Source organism: Rhinoderma darwinii, chromosome 4 (genome assembly GCF_050947455.1).
Source record: "Rhinoderma darwinii isolate aRhiDar2 chromosome 4, aRhiDar2.hap1, whole genome shotgun sequence".
Taxonomy (NCBI): Eukaryota; Metazoa; Chordata; class Amphibia; order Anura; family Rhinodermatidae; genus Rhinoderma; species Rhinoderma darwinii.
The window spans coordinates 51,236,368-51,259,589 of record NC_134690.1 but is presented as its reverse complement, the minus strand read 5'-3'; the positions used below and the strand labels follow the sequence as shown (position 1 = coordinate 51,259,589).

The following is a 23,222-nucleotide window of genomic DNA, read 5'->3' as shown; positions in this document are numbered from 1 at the left end:
AATGCAGCCAGGCCACTCCTTTACTTCTCCTAATTCTTCTTCCTCAGGTTCTCTGGCTCCACTTCTGTCCAAGTCTTGCTCCTTGTAGTCTCTGTGTCTCTCCTGGTCCTATCCTCTCCCTCATGCTATTTGTGACCTTTCTCCTCTGCCTCACACTTTTTTCCTACTCCTCCCGCTCTCCTCACTCTGTCTCCATGCCCAACAAACCACTCCCCCATGCTCTCTCTGCACCTCCCCTCCCCTGGCGTGACATCACTACGTTTCCCGTTTTTCCGACCACCTTCCCTGTGACAGAGCCGACGGAGACTTCACTCCGTCACTCGGTGTAGAAGCGTGCACGACATGACGCACAACGTCACAAACGTCGTCGCCATGATGATGTCGCTCCGGAGTTACACTCCTTAGCTATCTGCCAACAGTGTCCTATATGGGACCATACATACAACAAGGGAGGTGTACATCCCCTTATATGCTGTAAGATGATTGTTCCTTCTCCCTTTCCCCTCTCACAGCATGAGCCTCACCCAAAGACTGAGGAAGGGATACTGCTGCAGCTTCCCTCATTCACCCTGTATAGTATTCACTCGGAAGCCAGGCCTCTTGTAGCGCCCCCATTGGCATGGGCAACTGATGTGCCTTATGCAAATGCACATCCCCTGCATTGGATAGTCTTTATTCCCTAATATTTTATATATACTACTCTAAAGTGGACTTTCACTGTACGTTCACAGTTTCTATATATTTCCTGCTGTAGTTTAAGAAATTTAATTAAGCAGCAACCATTCATCAATAAAAGTCATTTTCCCGAACCATTCAATTGAAGAAGCTTTTTAATTTTCTGTTAGCTGTGTATATAATGGTCTGAAACCTGGTATACAAAACACTTGCAATGATCCCGTGATAACTGGAAACAAATTCAAAGTTCTGACTTTAATTTCCACTTGGATAATTGTTTGGTGAGAGGCTTAGATGAAGTTTGGTCAAGCCAAATGGAATTTTGATTACTCTTGGAAAAACAAAGATAGAGGTTAAAATATAGGTCATGGATAAAATACTGTTCATACTATGCCAGTTGGTGTACACTATGTGGACCAATTTAGAGATATCTACTCTTTTTCTGTTTTGTTTTTTATTTAGTACTATCATTCTATTAATTTCAGGAATTACTGACACCATATTGTAGGATATATAGTTCCGTTTTTTTTCTTAAATCTCATCGCTTTGTTACTAGTAACCATTTCAATGTGTGCTCTGTACCAATGTCATATCACAGTTACTCTCTCCGTGTCTTCCTCTACCATAAACGTATTCTGTACTATGAATTTTTCAAAATGCTCCATACATTGTAAAATAGATCTAGCTATAGATAAACTACTGTATACCAGTATGTGAACTTCTATTCATCTCCACCTAAGCCTAGGGGAGATTAATATTAAATGTATATATGTATATATTTGTGGATTTGATCTTACAGTTTTTGTGTCACACCGACACTAAGGGATAGATACTGCTGCAGCTTCTCCCTCCTCCCGGTCTTCCTTTTACTGCATTAATCTAGATGGCGTTTTTGGAGAATGAGGAGATTTCTGAAGACTTTACATAGAAACTGCAGGCAGAGGAAGATGGAACTACAGGCTATTAGAAGGCGAGGACGGTGCTACTGTCCCCTAATTAGGTCTATTACTAAGTTTCATATATTCAAATGTACTAATGATTTATGTAAAATAAGGTATAATAATAATTATGCCTTAAAGGGGTTGCCTGAAGACAAGCCCTGTCTGCCTTATTGGGGCATATGGACTGTATAGAGGTAGGTTCACCAGCGTGGGGAGAGGCTCCTACTCTGTCAGACACAAGTTGTCCATGTATTACATGGACTGCCATTTATCTGAATAGCAGCCATGTAATTCTACATTTCCATGGAACGTCCGCTGCAGGGGAAATGTCTGGTTAACTCAGGCTTTCCCCCAGAACAATTAGGTTTTTGGCAGGGGCGTCAGGTGCCGGACTCGGTGACTCCCATATAAAAGGGGTTGTCCGTGATAAGACAACAACTTCTAGTAGTACATTCCCAATGGGTGGTATTAGTGCAGCAGAGAACCACACCATTGGCGCACAACAAAAATCACATGTTTTGCTATGTTCATGCAGAATCCTCATCAAAATTGGGATTGTCATTTAAGCAATTATCTAATGTAAGTGTCTAAGTGCAAAGTAAACCTAGCGTTTAAAGGACATCTGCCAATTTCTTGACTGCTCTTTGACTGGCGAACACTAGTGATAAAGTCACAAAGGCTATGTACACTTTTGCAACCATTTTTTTTAAATTATTATTCAATTCACTCTAAAATAAAAAATTAAGCACCTTTGCAAAATCTTGATAAACCTATTTTGTGCATACAGCTCCTATGCAGACCTATGGCGAGATGGTACACTTAACCACTTTGGTATAAAGACTATTTGCATAGTTGCCATATTTAATTTTTTTTTATATTTTAGATTCATTGGGGCTAAAGTTGAGTGAATCTCTGAAAACTCGTTTCAAAAGTTACATTACAAAACCGGCAAGTGTTAATACACCCATATACATCTCTGCGCATTTGTGGTGGGCGGTAAGGTAAATAATTTTTTTATTTCTTTGTGGAAAAAGATTCTAGGAATGAGGCCATACTGAGGACTTATGCACATGGCTATATTACAGAACAATTTTTTACAGAGCTGTAATAGTGCACCCATATGAGGTACCTCCATATGCCTCCAATTTCATAGGGAGTATTTTTCTGTCGAATCCTTTGCAAATATTGGCATGCATCAGATGCCGTATGTAAAGAAATTTTACCCTACAGAAGCATAATTTCTTGGGGAGAATAGCTTCGTACATACAGCACCCGACGGCAGCGCATGAAGTGGGGTTAAAACCCCATTCACTTTCATAGTACTGTACTTTGATGCAACATTTCGGTGTAGGTTCCGCAACTGAAATTCTGCAACAAAAACACAATTTGTGAGCCCTGCTTTATAATTGCACACGGAGAAGGCTACCTTTTATAAGATGGCAGTCACACAATTACGTGTTTGCAATTGAATTTTGCCTAGTTTTTACAGCCTCCACTTTATTAAGTCACGTTGCACGCAGAAGATGTAACTAATGCTTTAAACTTGTTTCAATGTAACAATTTCAATGTTAGATTCAAAACAAAATAATTTTTTTAATATAATATTTTCTTTAAAAAGGAGCCTGCTATGATAGGAAAATGACACTGTGTAACTATAAAATGGATATGATTCAATTTGTGCAGCAGGTCAATGTAAAAATCGAGGCTGTTAATTACTCAGCGTATAACTGTAATGAGAGTCACAAAATGTGACTGACAGGAGTAAATGTAAGAGAATTAATGTGCCCTTATCTGAATCTAATTAGCAAAAAGCCGTCGTGCATCGTACTGGAGTAAGGAAAACATATCTGTGCGGAGAACTCTTCTGTTCTATCACTGTGGGCCGTGTTTTCTTCCTCTGTCGGAGAGTTATACTCCTGAGCTCTTATTCCTCTTGTAGATGGGTCATAAAAGTAGCATGGTATGGCCACCTTCGCAACCATGTTTTATTTTTTTTGTCCCAATGTACCTAAAAGGAAAAATGTAACAACTTACTGTAGCAGATACTTTTAAAGGGGTTCTCCACTTTGGACAATCCCTACTTGTCAGAAGGGGCCTTTGACAATAAGCAGATCACAAAGTGTCCCCCAGCGATTAGCTGTAATCTGTGGGTAAACCTGGCAGTAAAAGCTGAGTTTCCCTGCAGCGCTCCTTTTACGGCTGCGGTCACAGACCGCCACCTCTTCTTACCTGCCTCCCGCAGGTCCTCCTCTTCATGCCGATGTCTCCCTCCCAGCTTCCACATCTGCCACATCTGGTGCAACCTGCCACATCCACCTCCATCCGTGCTAAAGCCCCTGCCAATTGCCTGGACTATCTCAGGTACTTTCGGGCTACATACTTCTTGTATAGACTTGTGCATTGACTCTGACTTGGCCAGCTGCCTCTCTGCTACGGCGGAGCGGCCTAGTGGGTCCACATACCCCTAGATCATGACAGCTCCCACAGGGGATGTTAAGCATTGTCAAACGTTTAGCTACACTTTAACAGACTTTCCCTTCATACAACACAATAGCTGCTGGAGCGCTAGCAGTCGCTCATGATCTTTTTCCTAGAACGGCTTTATGCTAGACAGAGAATATTGGGAGAAAAAAGACAGATACTGTGTGGGACCCAATAGTAAGATAAGTTCCTTTTACTTGTACATCATAAAAACATGGTAATTAGCATATCAGGTTAAAAATCCCTCATGCAGAATTGCAGCAATGCCCAACCGGTTTCGCCTGTCAGTTTGGTCAGGGGGTCACTGCTCCTGACTCCATTCCACATTTTTAAAAGGCCAAATCATAACCTTTCCAGATCAGAGGTCAAACATAAAACACTCGGAACATACTGTATTTCATTACTATATTCAGATAAAACAATTGATGTCACGCTCTAGGCTTAAACTACTGCGTGTCATTGTATCTAATAAATTAATATATTTGGCTTCCTTTTTGGATAGCATTTTTATAATATCTCCTCCCCCCTAATTTTAATTCCAACTGGCATGTATCTGTCACTTTTAGAGAGTTTGGGTCTTTTTCAATTTTTAAGTGAAAGTGCGCTGAACCTCTGTAGGATATTAACCCCTTCTTAATGTTATTAACATGTTCGTTCAGCAATCTCTTTAATTTCCACCAAGTCCTCCCAACATATTGATGCCCGCACCCAGACTCCAATAAGTGCACAACATTTTACAATAAGTGCAAAATAGATTTTTCTAGTGGGAAGATTGATCCTTGGATTTCTGCCGCGGTTTGAAATCTTACAGACACATTTTTTGCACGCAGACTATTCCCATTTAATGGGGAAAATCTGCTTGTGGCTCCCAACGCTGTTTTCATGGCGGACTGCGCTGCGGAAACCGCATCAAGAAATGGCATGTCAATTCTATTTTTTCAGAAAGTGGTTTGTTATTCTGCCTGCTGAAAATTGTGCCCAAATTGTGAACAACGGAGTAGTTTCTCATTGACATCAATGGGAGTCTTGTTACCAACTAAATTCAAGCTGATTTAGCGTAAAATTTGTTTGTGTGAACAGGACCTAAGGGTTTTAGACACCTTGCACCTTCTTCAAGAAAAAAAACGATTTTGAGAGACCTTTTTGTTTTTATATCCCAAATCCAAGATGACTTCTCTCTTATCGTCCTGGCTCTCCGGTATACCCTTCTTGGTTGAGCTGGCATCAGTGGACCTAGGGTCCTTTCACTTGATAGTATATGCCAATTCCACTCTCAACTTTTCTCAGATTGGAATCTCTGGAGAAGTTTGTGATGAGATGGCATTGTCAGAGTAGTAATATCCACCTCCTTTTTTTGTTTTTCTGTGTAATTATCAGTTTTCCTCGATCTATTTTCCTAATTTCCTCCATATCTTTACCAACTAATTCTAGAGGTTAGTTTGTTTCTTTAATCCTTTCACACTTCACAGTGCTCTATTTTTTAAAGTCATCATTTTTTGCGCAGTTCTTTGTAACACAGAGTAACTGATATTTTGGTCTATTTTTTTTTTTATCCAGGGAGAAAAATGACAGCTGCTGTTTTAAATAAATCTGTTACAATTTTGGTACAACATTTTCATAAAAAGTCCAAGAAGTCTACTGTTTATTTTACTTATGTTAACCATTTTTTTTTCAATTTATGGGTGTGCTATATAGACGTGTGCCTCCTCCCACAGCTTTGTAACTAGGGGGAGGTCTTCACCCTTATTGCCATACCTGTCATCTGCAGGTAATAGCGTTCCTCCCACCAGAACTAATTATGTGTCAACATAAACGTAATGTACTCTATCAAGAAAACCCTTTGATCTTAATTCAATAATAAATCCCAATGTAAAAATTCATTAATGGATGCGATGCCCTTTTCATGGCAAACCACTGTGTACAGTGAAGTGACGTCAGCTGTACAAAGGATAGCATCTGTTTCCCATGTACTTGAGACATACGCTGATTTTTGGATCTATCGAAAGGAGCCTCATTATTATTATTATTATTATTATTATTATTATTATTATTATTATTATGTGAAAACTGATTATTTATATTTGTGTCTTAGGCATTAGTTGTAAGAAGAAATTACTAATGAAAAATAATTATTTTAACTGTTTGTTCCCCCATGGTTCCCAAATTTAGAAACACACACGTATCACATCATAACACGACAACAGTGTGTGGGCCTAAAAGTGATGCTTTATTATTCTGCAGGGAACACACATTCACTTTTTGCTCATTAGCCTAGTGAAAAACTAGATACAAGATCGAAATATAATGTTCTAAAATAAAAATAGGTAATGTTGCAAGGGACCAGTTGGAATGTCTGTTATGAAGATAGTGGTTGTCACCATAAATACAATTCTTAGTTTAAAGGAGTTGTCCTCTTTGGGTTATCTCTTTATGTTAGTAGAGCCCCCTGAATATTCGCTCATCACAAAGTTTTCCACTGGTAATCACAAATATCTGTAGACTACAGCCACGTTACTACTTGTGACATGAAATACCAAGGGCAAGAGTGCAACTTTTAGCCCTTATTCACACGACAGGGTTTCCCGGCCGGGTGACGGCCGTTCATAAATCGGCCATCACCCGGCTGCATTAGGATCAATAGACCCCTAATGGGGCTATTCACACGACCGATTTTTTGACGGGCTGGGAAAACCGGCCGTCAAAAAATGGGACATGCCCTATTTTCGGCCGTTTACCTGGCCGCCCTGCTCCCATAGAAGTCTATGGGGCCGGGTAATACACGGCCATCACCGGAATGTGTCCCGAGTGATGGCCATGTATTCCGTCGCTCGCTCCCTCCTCACAGCGCAGAGTGCATGTGAGGAGGAGGAGTTGATGCCATTCGGACGAATGGCTGTACGCTGGAGATACACTGTGTGGCAGGGCCGGGGTGTACAGCAGGTGGAAGGGAGCACTGCGCTGGCTCCCTTCCCCTGCTTGTTTTAAAAGCGCCCTGGCCCGGCGACACCTTCGATGGAGCTGCTAGCAGCTGCTGCTGCGGCTGCTACTGCTGTAGCGATGCCACTATAGCAGAGCAGGGAGGTATCTACCTGCTCTGCTATGTGCAGCCCCACTTTAGCTCCCTGAAGGAGCGGAATCCCTGTGTGTTCGGGGATTCCGCTCCTGGACAGAGCGCTTGATGTCTCTGCCCATATCTGGGCAGTGACATCAGGGGAAACTCCTGAAGCGGAATCCCCGAACACATGGGGATTCCCCTTCAGGAGTTGCCCCTGATGTCACTGTCCAGATCTGCCCGGCCCGGAACGGATGCAAAACTAATGCAAACCGGCCGGGAAAAACGGTCGATTTTATCGGCCGACACTAGGGCTCGGGCGGGACCCTGTCGTGTGAATAAGGCATTAGAGTAGAGCAACCATGTTTTTTTACATGTTAACTTGTTATGTTATGATGTCAGATAGCACCACTTACAGAAGCATTGTTTGCACACAGTCTGCCAAAGGGGACTCTGTTTACTTTGCTCTTCTATGTCGAGGCTATGTCCACTTTTGCAACGAAAAATATTTTTATTGCTCCAATGCATCTAAAATGTGATGCAACTGTGCAAATTTGATTAAAATGGCATACCATTTTGTGTCTACAGTTCCTATGCAGACCAAATAACACCCTCTTCCATCTGTCCCATACTTTTTGCTCACATACTGTACATTCAGAAAGTACATACCCAACGTCAAGGCTTCTAAAACTTTTTTTCTACTTGGGTTCACCAGTTAGAACATAGTGATGCCTGGGCTTCACCATTGGTCGAAGTCCATGCAAAAATGAAAAAAAAAAATCCAAATTAATCTTTCATTTGTTTCCTGAACCCAGTATATCATTAAAATAAGCACAAAGGAAGTTAATTATGTTGCCAAACCAGAGAGATTGCAGCAGCTAGAGAAAGGACTGTGTACATATGATCACTTCTGTCACAACTGCCTCCCCAGCTGTGCCTCACCAAAAACTGGGGGGCATCTTACCAGTGAGGCCCACCTCACAGTTTAAGAAGTAATAGTGATGAGTGAATTTCCTGAAATTCATTTCTGGGCCAATTCTATTGAATCAGTCCCGAAATTCGCCGGGAATCTCAAGTCCCCTGATTGCCCTGTCAGACTCTCTGAAGTTTTCTAGGACTGTATCCAAGTGGGATACAGTCCTAGAAGACATCAGAGAGTCAAGCAAGGAAATTGGTGGACTTGCGATTCCACCATTAGTATAAAAAAAATACCAACCATAAACAAAATACTCACCACCTCCCCTGGTCACCCATCCCTGTCTTATGTGATCGCTGCAGCCAATCACAGGCTCCAACGGTCACATGGGACAAAACAACATCCTATCAGGAGGCCGGCAGAGGAAATGATGTTGCTTTGTCCCATGTGACTGCTGCAGCCTGGAGGCTGGCAGGGACACGTCCCCATGGAAAATCAGGGGAGATGCTGAGTAAGGTATTTTTTTTTTAACTTCTCTTCTCCCCTCTTTTTTTCAGCAAAATGGCGGCAAGCAGCTGCAATTTGACGATTCGTGCAAACGTTTTGAATTTTAGCTAACCCAAAACTTTTTGGAAACTTGGACCTAATTCGATTCGTGCCGAATCAGTTCGCTTATCTCAGTGAGGCAGATTTATTAATGTACCTACATTATTTAGACAAAAATATATAGCCACTAGGTAAAACGCTATATTTATGAGGAACTGCTCCAAAGTGGGTGTAGACTGAAACCATGTTGTTCTCCATCTCTCATATTTTTGTAAGCAATGTTTTAGTTGAAGAATAAAGGTCTTATTATGGCTTCCATGTTGTACAGATCTACTTTATAATATCATGTCCATACCCTTCTATGGGCCCATACTGCGCCCCAATGTGCTCTTGTTTTTTCACAGAAGCACGCAGACGTTTTGTCTCAGATTTTCTATAAATCATCAGTCTGTCCCTGAAAAAAATGTTTTCATCTCATTCTGTAATACAAAGATACGTTCTCCCAATGCGTAGGTACCATATGGTGGCACACGTGTCTGCAGCTTTGTAAGGCCCTATGCACACGACCGTGGATTTCGTCTGTAATTGCGGACCTATTCACTTCTATTGTCCACGGACACCTCCCCGTATATTTACGGGAAGGTGTCCAGGCCGTAGAAACCTTCTGTCAAAAATAGGACATGTCCCATTTTTTATTTTACGGACCGTGCTCCCATACTTTATAACGGGAGCACTGTCCGTGGTTACGGGCACGGTCGTGTGCATGGGGTCTAACACGGAACCGTAGGGAGTCTGATTGTCACTTTACAGGGTCTGTGCACATGGCATTACCGTATCCATGAGGCCTAATTATGTATTTTCTTTCTAGCACAGTTCTATTTCTGCAATATGGCTCCTTCAGCTGTCATTGCAAACACTGGGAGATGTCCAAAACAGACTCTGTTTTGCATATTGTCACCAATCAATGACAAATTAAAAGAAATGTCAAGGGATGAAAGAAATAAACATGTTGGCCCAAAGAACACAGGTTATTGTTTGCTTGCAAAATCTTTATTGACACAAGTCAGCAGGACTCTCCCAGGCATAGACTTAGCGAACAACAAATAATTATAACCTCCAATGTGGTTTGTAGGAGTTTGCTAGATAAATCAATGAGAACAGAAGCTTGCTGCATTTGCTTTGCGCTGTTTCTCTGGTTACCAGTTCAAGCAAAACAGTTAAAATTGTAGTCAGATCACGCACTATGCTGTGACAGTGGTGTATAATTGCTCGCCTCTCCCACAGGAAAGCTGTGCTTGTGAAGCCCCGTCAGGTGTCGGATTATAGCTTACCATATGTTTTAAGCAACGTGCTTGATGGAAAGACGGTAGGAACCCCTGAAATTCTTCTCAGAATTAAAAATGTATATTACATGCTGTGCTAGAGCCTTGGAAGACATTAGTCCTGATACAACTGGGTATCCTGAATGGATGGAAAGAAAAAATCAACTTCTGCAGTTTATCTGTACAATAACGTTAAAGAAAAAAAGAAAAAGAAAAAAGAAGAATGAGAGAGAAAAACCTTATATCGATTTGCCAAGCCCCTGTCTTTTAGAAGTGCTGAGGAGGGGTTGGTACCAAGGGTAGATGGATTTCTACTTTAAGAATGGATTTCACGTGGTAACAGTTCAAAAAATATCTTTACTGGACTGGACTCTACATACAGTGGCACAAAAAGCGTAGTAGTTACAGTTCATTTTTCAAAGGGCACAATAAGCTTGGTGGTTGCATTTCACTTTAGGTCACCCTGGAGGGCAAGGGCACTTACACTTTCTGGAATCCAACACACATACATACTTTCATACTAGACAAACACGTGCACACAGAGTACTACTACTACTACTACTACTACTACTACAACTTTCACTCCACAAAGACCACTCTCAGCTTTACCCCTCATACACACGACCGCTGTGCCACTCGGGCCATTTTTAAGGGCATCCGAGTGGCACCCGATAGTTCTCACAAACCCATTCACTATAGCGGGCGAATTGGTTTGTGAAAACTGACCCAATTCTCAGATCCAAGGAAAGATAGGACATGTTCTATTTTTCCTCGGATCACTGACAGAACTCGGGCGGCGCACACAGTTGTTTGCATGAGGATTTACAGAGATCACTAGGCAGTGTTCCCTTCACACCGTCCACTCACTTGCACCCATAAGCAACAACTCTCAGCATCACACGCTTGCACACTGGTTTTGAAGGGACTTGGCAAGGAGGTTGTTCCAAACAACTTGGAGAATTAACCACAGTCCTTCTGTGGATGTCGCTTCCTCAAATCCTTCTGTCTCTTCTTGTTATCCCAGAAAGACTCGATGATGTTGAGATCAGGGCTCTGTGGGGGCCATATCATCACTTCCAGGGCTCCTTATTCTTCTTTACACTGATAGTAAGATAGTTCTTACTGACATTGGCTGTATGTTTGGGGTCATTGTCCTGCTGAAGAATACATTTGGAGGCAATCAGACGCCTCCCTGGTGGTATTGCATGATGGAAAAGTATCTGCCTGTATTTCTCGGCATTGACGACACCCAGACTAAATCTCCAACTTCATTTGCTGAAATGCAGCCCAAAACTTGCAAGGAACCTCCACCGTGCTTCACTGTGGCCTGCAGACACTCATTATTGTACCGCTCTCCAGCCCTTCGGCAAAAAAACTGCCTTTTGTTACAGCCAAATATGTCACATTTTGACTAATCAGTCCAGAGCACCTGCTGCCATTATTCTGCTCCCGAGTTCCTATGTTTTTGTGCATAGTTGAGTCGCTTGGCCTTGTTTCCACGTCGAAGTTATGGCTTTTTGTTCGCAATTCTCCCATGAAGAGCACTTCTGGACAGATTTGTCCGAACAGTAGATGGGTGTACCTGGTACCACTGGTTTCTGCCAGTTCTGAGCTGATGGCACTGCTAGACATCTTCCGATTTCAAAGGGAAGTAAGCATGATGTGTCTTTGATCTGCTTCACTAAGTTTCCTTGGCCGACTACTGTGTCTATTGTCCTCAACATTGTCCGTTTCTTTGTGCTTCTTCAAAAGAGCTTGAACAGCACATCTTGAAACTCCAGTCTGCTTTGTAAGTTTTGCATGGGAGAGACCTTGCTGTTTCTGTTACATTTAAAGCCCTTTTACACTGGCCGATAAGTGGCCGATGCAGCGAGACATCGTTGATCGGTGCTCGTTTGCTCCTGTCACACTGAGCTATGGATGGGGGACGAGTGGTCGTTACTCTGATCGCTCGTCCCCATACATTATTTTCATGTTGGCAGCGCGTCTCCCTGTTTACACATGGGGATTTGCTGCCGACAAAGATAATATTTCACTTTCTTAAAACGACACGACCAGCAGATGATTGAGAGTTTGCTCGCTGATCTGCTGATCACTGCCCTATTTACACAGGGCAATTATTGGAAACGAACATTCTATGAACGCTCGTCTGCACGATAATCATCCTGTGTAAAACCCGCTTTAATGACTGTGTTTCAACCTAGATTTGAAAATGATGATAATTATCACCTGTTTGATATAATTGGTTAATCATACACCTGACTATAATCCTACAAAATCTATGACTTTGTGCAAGTGTACTTAGAAGAATTGATGCTGTTTCAAAGGCCAAGGGTGGTCACACCAAATATTGGCTATTTAGGTGAACGAGCCCTCTCGGCCTACAATTCACCAATCATCTGATGGAAAATCACAGGCCTTACAGTTCCATAGGCCAAGAACCGGTTCTTTAGGCTCCTCCCAAATTCTCCCTGGCGCAAAACCACTTTAACTCACCCCAAAAAGCAGCGATGTGACGTGGCATCCCAGCTCCCAATGCCAATATCTTTATCAGTATCATACTCCGAATAAGCCCAAGCTGCCAGAAACACAGACTCCTGAGAGCGAGCAATGGCGATGCCACTGACTACAGAAGCCCTCCCTCTCCCCACCAACCGGGTCTACAAGGTTCCCGAGCCGTGTGGGGCATAGCACAACACAACATGCTCAACGTTTTCACATATCTGCATCCAATGCAAAAGTAATCACCTTTTCTCACCTAAGGTAAATGTATTGATACTGCAAACAACGTTCCAGTATCGCAGTCTTGCAATCCTGGAACTCCGCTCCATACTCACCGCACAAACAACGGATTGTTTTGCCTATGCAAATAGATGGTAGTCGTGAGATTCTAGAGCTGCAGATAATGGACAGAGCCCAAAATATTGTAACACTTTCAGATTTCTTCAATAAAAGAAAACTTATATTGTTATACTCACACAATCTTGATTAAAAATTGTTTGAACAATAAGATCACGGCACGCCGTGTAGTTGCCCCACCCTAGGTTTCATCCTCTCACCTTCTTTAACCCCTTAACGACCGACGTATAGTGTTTTTACGTCGGTAGTTTAGGGTAGTTCTTCTGAAGTGTCGGCTTTTCACGTCGGCACTTCAGAAGAACTTTCCCCGCATCGTGCGGGGTGCTGCTGAAGCCCGTGCTGTTAGTAACAGCCTCAGGCTTCAGGGCAATGATCAGAGACCACTAGCAGTGGTCTCCGATCGTATTTAACACCTCAGATGCGGTACTCAATAGCAAGTGCCGCATCTGAGTGGTTTGGGAGGGAGGGGGCCGCTTCGGAGCGGTTTTTGCGAGGATCTGAAGTCCGGGCTGCTGGTAACAGCCTTGGGCTTCAGGGCAACGATCGGAGACCACTAGCAGTGGTCTCCGATCGTATTTAACCCCTCAGATGCGGCACTAAATGGCAAGTGCCGGCCGCATCTGAGTGGTTTGCGAGGGAGGGGGCCGCATCGGAGCGGTTTTCGCGGGGATTGCATAATCTGCCTCTGAAGCCAAGGCTGTTAGCAACAGCCTTGGCTTCAGAGTGAAGATCGGAGGCCAATAACAATGGTCTCCGTTCATGTGATCACTGTGAGAACCATTCACAGTGATCACAAAATGTAAACAATGTGTTTCTCCTCCGTCTCTCCTCACACTTGTTACTTTGTATGAGAAGAGACGGGGAGAGAATTTTACAGTGACAACAAAGACACAAAATTACTAAAAATCTAATATATATACTTTATATAAACATCAACTGGATACCTAGGCTAGGGTTATCCTTAGGGTTATTCTAGGTTCTATTCTAGGTTCTATTCTAGAATTAGTCTAGAGTTAGCCGAGGTTAGTCTAGCTTTAGCCTAGGGTTTTTGTGTAGCGTACGTGTGTGACGTCTGTGTATTTTTTTGTGTAAAAAAAAAAAAGTTATAAAAAAATATATGTAAAAAAAAGTTTTATAGTCTACGTGTTTGTTCGACATCAGTTCTTTGTGAAGTGTGCTTTTGTGTATTTTTGTCTGTGAAAAGAAAAAAGGAAAGAAAAAATAATACATTTGTCTCCGTGTGTGTCTGGTTACAGTCTTTTTCATACGTGTGTGTAATTACAATGGCCCATAGAAGGTTCATGGTGGAAGAGGCATACGCCATGTTAATTTCTGACTCTGATGAAAGCGATACAGAAACCGCATCTAAGGTAGAAATGTTGTCTCCCAGTGATAGCGACGACAGTGATACGCTTCCTACAAATGCAAGTGTCGCTGCAGAGTCCACAAGCACAGGGCATGTCACAGAAGTACCACAAAACACGGCCCACCCTATTCCCCCAGAATATATTGAGTGGGTACCCACAGAGTCATTTTCCCCTAATATCCCAGAATTTATTGCCACACCAGGGATAAATATTAACGTGGAATATTTTACAGCCCTCGATTTTTTTAAAATATTCATTACAGATGAACTATTGGAGCTGGTTATTAACCAAACCAATCGGTATGCTCGCCAATTCTTTGCTGAAAAGCCGACGTCCTCCTATGCAAAGCAGTGGCACCCCACAAATACTGGCGAACTGAAAAAAATTTTGGGGCTTATCCTCAACATGGGGTTAGTGAAAAAGCCCTCAATCTGGTCATATTGGGCAACAAGCCCTACACATGCCACATGTGTTTTTCCAGCCGTTATGACCAGAAGCCGATATGAAGTGCTAATGCGCTTGCTTCATTTTAACGACAATCACCAGGCCCGAAAAAAACCTAGCGGTGGATGAATCGCTGATGAGTTACAAAGGCAGGCTCTCATTCCGCCAGTACATCCCCTCAAAGAGAGCAAAATATGGGGTTAAAATCGACAAGCTCGGTGACAGCGGTGCAGGCTACACATCTGCCTTTAGAATTTAGGAAGGCAAAGACCGTAATATTAACCCCCCAGGAAGTCCCAGTGAGCTAGGATGCAGTTGCAAAATAGTCTGGGACTTGATGCATCCTCTGCTGAATAAGGGTTATCAGTTATACACTGATAACTTCTATAACAGCGTCCCCTTGTACAAGCACCTGCATGCCGCTGACACAGGGGCTTGCGGAACAATCAGCAAAAACAGAAGGGGCTTGCCACAGGAGCTGGTGAGAAAACGCCTGAGAGGGGGGAATCAAGTGGTCTTTGCAGTGGAAACCTTCTTGCAATAAAATGTAATGACCGCAAGGATGTGTTCATGGTAAGCACTGTTCACACAGACACAAAAGTGACAGTGAGGGAACGTAGTGCCACCTCTGATAAAGAGAAGCCGGTCTGCATCACAGACTATAATAAATTCATGGGGGCAATGGATTTGTCTGACCAGGCTTTACAGCCATACCTGGGGCAAAGAAAATCCCGCGCCTGGTATAAAAAGGTGGCCATTCACCTTATTCAGATGGCAGCATTCAACGGCTTTGTGCTGTACAAAAAATCAAACGGGCAAAATATTTTTTTTCAATTTCTGGAGAATATAATTGAACACCTTTTATTTGAGTCCCCTGACCCCAGACACAGCCATGAGGCAGAAGATGTCCGACGGCTTGTGGAACGTCACTTTGTACACCCTGTGCCGCCTACTGAAAAAAGCAATACCCCCAAAAGCGATGCAGAGTGTGCAGCAAAAATTGCATACGAAGGGACACGCAATTTTATTGCCCTACATGTCCCTCTAATCCTGGTCTCTGTAACTATCCATGCTTTGAAATTTATCATACAGTCCCACATTATTAACTCATTTACTTTCACACCATTTTTGTAGGAAGAACCAAAAGGGAGGGTTGCTTATTGGATAATGTTTCACTGCAAAATTGCAGCAATACTGTATTTTCTGGAAAAACCTATTTTTTATTTCTTTCCACCTATTAAAAATACTCACTATACAGAGGAATATTAGCAGGATATTTATACTTGTCAAAATGACCTGCAGTACCACGGCAAATATAGCGTGGTTCCCTAAAATCAGTTCTTGCGTAAAAAGGCCTCCAAAAGCCAAAATGGACTCCTTCTATGATAATTTGGCCAATTTCTGAAAAAAGTGTGAAGGGTTAAAACAGAAATTGAACCACTAGAAATAGAATTTGGGGTGTGTATTTTTTTGTACCATGGTCATTTTTGGTAAATTCTGACAGTCTGCCACTCCAGTACTATGGCAAATGCAACATGGTGCACTAAAATTAATTCTGGTGTGACAGGCCTCCAAAAGCCAAAATGGACTCCTTCTATGATATGCCCTATAACGGGTCCATATAATAGATTACTGGATGAGGAGAAAAAAACAACACACGGCGCCACATAGTGAAGATAATCCAAGAGTAATTTACACAGGGATAAGGTGAATTGTACTCACCTAAAGAGGTTATGATGAACAGGCACAACACTGTTAAAAGAGAGAAATCAGCCTACAGGTTAATCACCGCTGTTTAAGATGTGTTGAAAACAGACACACCCAGAGTGTGTGTAGGTAGATCAGGGATACAGTTGCTGCCCAGGTCCAAACCGGTAAATGGAAATTCACCGCCAGGTATAGAGTAAAATAGAAGGGAAAATAGGGCCAAATATGCTAGGCGCTGCTATAAACGAACATATTTAATGCATGGAATAAAATACAGGCTACGCGTTTTGACGCAGGACATGCGTCTTCATCAGGCCATAAATATATAATAAAAACCAAACACTTTATATATATATATATATATATATATATACATACATATATATATATATATATATATATATATATATATATATATATATATGTATATATATATATATATATATATATATATATATATATATATATATATATATATATATATATATATATAGAAAGAAAGAAGATTTGCAGCACTCCAATGTGAAAAAAGTTGTGGTTTATTCAATCCAAGAACAACAGCAACGTTTCAACCCTACAATAGGATCTTTATCAAGCCTAGTGACACATCTACTAAAGGAAACTAATATAGGGTTGAGACTACTTAACATACTTAGTCTCATTATAATACAATCAAGTATACAGTGTTGAAAAACTCATATAATGCATGTTATAAGGTATCATTATAAAACACAAACATGATACAGAAAGTGCGAATGTGTATATATAACAGTGTAAGTGGCAATATACAGTGACACAAACGTTAAAAACAACTGATTACAACATAATCATTTATGCCTCAGCGGTGTTAGAATCAATCGTCATTTTCATCAATTCCTCAATTCCTTGGATGAGGATATTCAGTTTACTATGACACACTCTGTGGACAATATCCAATTTTTGGATGTTACAGTATTGATTGATAACAACACATTAAGAACTAAAATGTATACCAAAGAGACTGACCGGAATACTTTACTACGATTTGACAGTTGTCATCCGAGGAATATGGTCAGGTCCTTGCCCTATAGCCAGATGATTAGGGCCAAACGTAACACTGACAGACAGGAAGATCTTGATACATCTTTAGATATTATGATGGGCAATTTTCTTCAAAGAGGCTACCCTAAAGCACTACTGTGTACACATAGAAATAAGATTGACAATACAGCGAGGGATAGCTTGCTACAACCTAAAAAAGCTCTAGTGGGTGGAAAACGGAAACGTATTCCATTCATTTCAACTTACAATGATATAAGTGGGGATATCTCTAAGATTATGAACAGACATTGGCCAATTATTAGCAAGAGCTTTGGACATATTGATGAATTGAATAATAATCCTCTTATGTCTTATAGACGTTCACAAAATCTTCGCGATAGACTGGTGAAAACCAGAGTATCAGAACAAAAGAAAGTATCACAATCAATCTTTAAACCCCTGAAACCGGGTAATATTCCGTGTTACAGATGCGTCAACTGCACTTTGATGTGCAAGGGTGATTCCTTTAAACATCCAGTTACTGGACAACAATTTAAAATTAGACACAATTTCACTTGTGATTCGGATTGGGTCATATACGTGTTATGGTGTCCCTGTGGCCTCCTATATGTAGGGGAGACAATACAGAAGATATGTGGAAGAGATCCTCCAGCTCACCTGACACTTGACGTGTGTGTCGTAGTCATCGCACGGGCTCTCGTGTCGGCTCACGATAAGTAAAGACAGGCAAAGGCAAGGGGTTGAGTCCAGCGATAGAGAGGATAAAATGGAAACTTATTCCAAGTTTACTAGGTATCGATGTTTAAAAAGGTCCAATAAGTTGGAGTCCTGGTGTGCAGACAGGAGTATATAACGGTCCAGTCTTAGAGCCCTAAGACTGGACCGTTATATACTCCTGTCTGCACACCAGGACTCCAACTTATTGGACCTTTTTAAACATCGATACCTAGTAAACTTGGAATAAGTTTCCATTTTATCCTCTCTATCGCCGGACTCAACCCCTTGCCTTTGCCTGTAGGGGAGACAACTTGTGCTTTCAAAACCCGGTTAAATAATCATCGTTTCTCGATACGCAAAAAGAGACTTGACTTACCAGTGTCTAAGCATTTTTCGGAATATGGTCACAATGAGAGGGATCTAAGATTTATGATCCTGGACCATGTTCCTATACTACAATTAGGCGGCGATCGTCATGTGATGTTACATAAAAAAGAATTGAGGTGGATATTCCAATTAAATACATTGAAACCATTTGGACTTAATGTTGAATTTGCTGTAGATAGGTTAGCTGTATGACGCTCACATATCTCTCTCCTTGAGTTCTTTGATGTCCTCCCTAGTATAAAGAATGATGACACACTAGTATTTGCATTTCTTATGATGAATTTCTTGTCAATATGTGATTAACTCCTTAATGACCGGGCATGTTTGTACCTTAATGACCAAGCCAGATTTGTCAAATCTGGTATGTCTGACTTTATCAGAGAATAACTCTGTGAAAGTTTTGAATATCCAAGTAATTCTGACACTGTTTTTTCGTCACATGTTGTACTTTATTTTAGTGGTAAAAGTAGACTGATACGATTTGCGGAAATTAATAAAAAAATAGAGAAATTGAAGAAATTTTGTAAAAATTATCATTTTTCCCTATTTTTAACTGCAATATGTCACATATGTACATACATACTGCACAATTTTTTTAATTAAATATATATTTCCATCTCTTTACTCTATTTTGGCAGCACTTTTGAAAAAAAAAAAATTTTTTTCCAGCAATTTGGAAGACTTACAAGTTTAGTAATCATTTTATACATTTTGAAGTACATTTTGTTTTCCTGCACCAAGCCAGGTTTTCAGAGGCTCATAGGTGTCAGAATGGTGGAAACCCCCACAAGTGACCCCATTTTGAAAACTACACCCCTTAAGGTATTTATTAAGGGGTGTTGTAAGTATTTTGACCCCACAGTTTTTTTGTAAGAATTCATGCAAAGCAGGCGTAAAAAAATATAATTTCACTTTTTTCATAAAAGTATCACTTTGAAGACCGATTTCTGTGTAAAGTGACCATGAGAATGAAGAAACACACCCCAAAATATATCACCCTGTTTCTCCTGTTTTCAAAAATGCCCCCATTGTGACCCTAATGCATTGCTTGGACACACGACAGGGCCCGAAAGGGAGGGAGCACCCGGAGGCTTTCAGGACTCATATTTTGCTTGAAAATGTTTTAGGCCCTACTGTATATTTGGAGAGGTTTTGAGCTACCAGAGCGATAGAATCTCCCCATAAACGACCCCATTTAGAAAACTAGACCCTTTAAGGTATTTATCTAGAGGTGTAGTGCGTACTTTGACCCCACAGTTTTTTGCTAAATTTAATACATAGCAGGTGAAAAAAAAACAAAAAACACTTTTTTCATAAAAGTATCACTTTGAAGACCGATTTCTGTGTAAAGCGACCATGAGAATGAAGAAACACACCCCAAAATATATCACCCTGTTTCTCCTGTTTTCAAAAATGCCCCCATTGTGACCCTAATGCATTGCCTGGACACACGACAGGGCCCGAAAGGGAGGGAACACCCGGAGGCTTTCAGGACTCATATTTTGCTTGAAAATGTTTTAGGCCCCACTGTACATTTGGAGAGGCTTTGAGCTACCAGAGCAATAGAATCTCCCCATAAACGACCCCATTTAGAAAACTAGACCCCATAACGTAATTATTTAGGTATATAGTAATTATTTTGACCCCCCAGTTCTTTGCTAAATTTAATGCATATCAGGTGAAAAAAAAAAGAATTTCACTTTTTTCATAAAAGTATTTGTTTGAAGACCGATTTCTTTGTAAAGCGAACATGAAATTGAAGAAACACACCCCAAAATCTATCACCCTCTTTCTCCTGTTTTCAAAAATACCCACATTGTGGCCCTAATGCGTTGTTTGGACACACGGCAGGGCCCCAAAGGAAGGGAGCACCCGGAGGCTTTCAGGACTCATATTTTGCTTGAAAATGTTTTAGGCCCCACTGTACATTTGGAGAAGCTTTGAGCTGCCAGAACGATAGAAACTGCCCATAAACGACCCCATTTCGAAAACTAGACCCCTTAAGGTATTTATCTAGGGGTATAGTTAGCATTTTGACCACACAGGTTTTTCGCTAAATATATTGGAATTAGTCTGTAAAAATTAAAATGTACTTTTTTTCTGAAACATAGAAATTTTTATTATTTACAAGGAATAACGAAGAAAATGCACCCCAACATTTGTAAAGCAATGTCTCCCGATTACGACAATACCCCATATGTGGTAATAAACTGCTGTTTGGACCCACAGCAGGGCTCAGAAGGGAAGGAGCGCCATTTGGATTTATGACTTTGCTGGAATGGTTTTCGGTACCATGTCGCATTTGCAATGCACTGGAGGGACCAAAACAGTGGAAACCCACCAAAAGTGACCCCATTTTGGAAAAACCTTCAAGAAATTTTTCTAGGGGTATAGTGAGCATTTACACCCCACGGGTCTTTTGCAGAGTTTATTAGAATTAGGGCGCGAAAATTAATATCAAAATTTTTTCCACTAAAATGTTGCATTTTCTCATTTTCACAAGGGATAAAGGAGGAAAAAAACAACCATTTTTTATAAAGCAATTTCTCCCGAGTACGGAAATACCGCACATGTGGTCATACGTTTTTTCATTAGAAATGAATTAACCCTTTCAGGACTGATCCATTTTTTGCTTTCATATTTGAGATTTTCACTCCCCGCTTTCCAAGAGCCATAACTTTTTTATTTTTCCATCAATAGAGTGGTGTGGGGCTTATTTCTTGCGGGAGGAGCTGCAGTTTTTATTGGTACCATTTTGGGGTACATTCGATTTTATTTTTTTTTATCACTTTTTGTTCCATTTTTTTGCAATCCTGAGCAAAAAACAGGAATTCTGACACCGTTTTTTAGGTTTTCTTTTTGCGGCGCTCACCGTACGCTATAAATGACATTTTTACTTTATTCTGCGGGTTGGTACGATTACGGCGATACCAGATGTATATAGGTTTGGTCCTTTTTTTTAGCGTTTGCACAATAAAATGACTTATTTATAAACAAAAAAAATTCTGTGTCACCATATTCTGAGAGCCATCATTTTTTTATTTTTTAGTCAAAAAGGCTGTGTAAGGGCTTGTTTTTTGCGGGACAGATAGAAGTTTTTATTGGTACTATTTTTGGGAACATGCGACTTTTTGATCACTTTTTATTCTTTATTTTGGGAGGGGTGGTGACCAAAAAAATTGTGATACTGTCGTCGTTTTTTATTGATTTTTTTGGGGGTGTTCATAGTGCGGGGAAAATAACATTACAGTTTTATAGTTGGGGTCGTTACGAACGCGGTGATACCAGATATGTGTACTTTTTTAACGTGTTCATTTTTTTTCTATAATAAAAGTTTTATTATAGGAAAAAAAGCAGTTCATGTTTATGTCACTTCTAACTTTTATTTTTACACTTTTTTTAAAACATTTTTATTACTTTTTTTAACTTTTTTAACTTGTCCCACTAGGGGACACTTAGTCTTGCAGCTTTGATCGCTGCTAGAGTACATTACACTACACACGTAGTGTGATGTACTCTAACTGTCATTGTGACGTGACTGTCACACTGACAGGAAGCAGAGGAGGAACGGCCGGAGGCTGTTCCTCCGAGGCTTCCGTACATGGCAACCCGGAGGTCATTATCTGACCTCCGATTGCCGTGCCAAGCATCGGTAGCCCCCACGATCACTTCTTGGGGGCTGCCGATGTGCTTCAAACCATTTAAATGCGGCGACGGCAATCCGTCGCCGCACTTAAGGGGTTAACTGCCGAAAGCAGCGGCGATGGTCCGCTGTCCGGCAAGACTGATGTCTCAGCTGTCTAGGACAGCTGTCAGCGCGGGTCTGTCACTCTGTGTTTACACAGAGTGACAGTTTGAAATGCGGACGAAAATGCACGTCCTGGTGCGGGAACTAGCAGCCGACCAGGACGTGCATTTTCGTCCTTGGTCGTGAAAGGGTTAATACTAATTTTTATATTTTTGTATTTTTCTAGATCGAAATACCACTCCCAACAGAATTTCGGAATCTCTTTTTTTATTTTTAATAGTAAAATTATGATATTAGGGATACCTGACACGGCTGTGCTATATTCATCTTGTCTTATGATATCAATAAAGATATTTATTATTTGTTGAATTTTTTCTAGTCTCCTACTGTGGTGTTAAGTGATGTAGAGATATTTATATATAAAAGATTTATTTTATAAAAAAAAAGTGAAAACATATATATACATATGCTTTATGAGAAATGGTGTCGCTGATACGACAATCTTGGTCCGTTACACGTATGAGGGGGATGGGACATCATATGCACGTGAAGACGATGCTTTGTGGTTCCTAAAACCCTAGGTAGAAGGACGCTCTGAATACTTAATTGCGGACAGAGCTCTCTGTGCCAACGTGTGGATCATTCATAAGAAGCTGATATAATAACATAATATTGCAAAACTATTTTTATATCTCCATTCCTTACCATGAGGAGCATTGATCAATTTACTTGTTTTGGTTACAATTCAGACTTTTTGTCTGACACAGCCGTGTTACTAGTTATCCGTTATATAGTTGCATCAGTTGCTTGGCAACCTATGAAGCCGCTTCACACATGACCAGTTCAGTGGAACGCATCGACACGCATTACATCATATTGATGCGTCCGATGCGTCTCGCTACTGATCGACGATACACTTCCGTCTCTTGGCTTTATACGTATGTATTGAAGTCTAATGACTTTAGGTGTGCAGCGGTTTGCTACAACGTATACCTACGAATTTACATACTAATGATTCA

At 41.0% G+C, this 23,222-nt stretch overlaps 1 protein-coding gene across 2 annotated transcripts in view; it reads left to right on the top strand.

Moving 5' to 3' along the window:
- CIMIP5 (ciliary microtubule inner protein 5) overlaps positions 1–23,222 on the top strand; it is a 97,217-nt gene that overhangs the window by 48,809 nt on the left and 25,186 nt on the right. The window contains exon 2 of one of the 2 annotated variants that reach the window (XM_075863880.1): positions 2,500–2,617. The exons of the other annotated variant lie outside the window; for it this stretch is intronic. The gene's annotated coding sequence lies outside the window, so the exon portion shown is untranslated. The remainder of the gene's footprint in view (positions 1–2,499; positions 2,618–23,222) is intronic. 2 annotated transcript variants of the gene reach the window in all.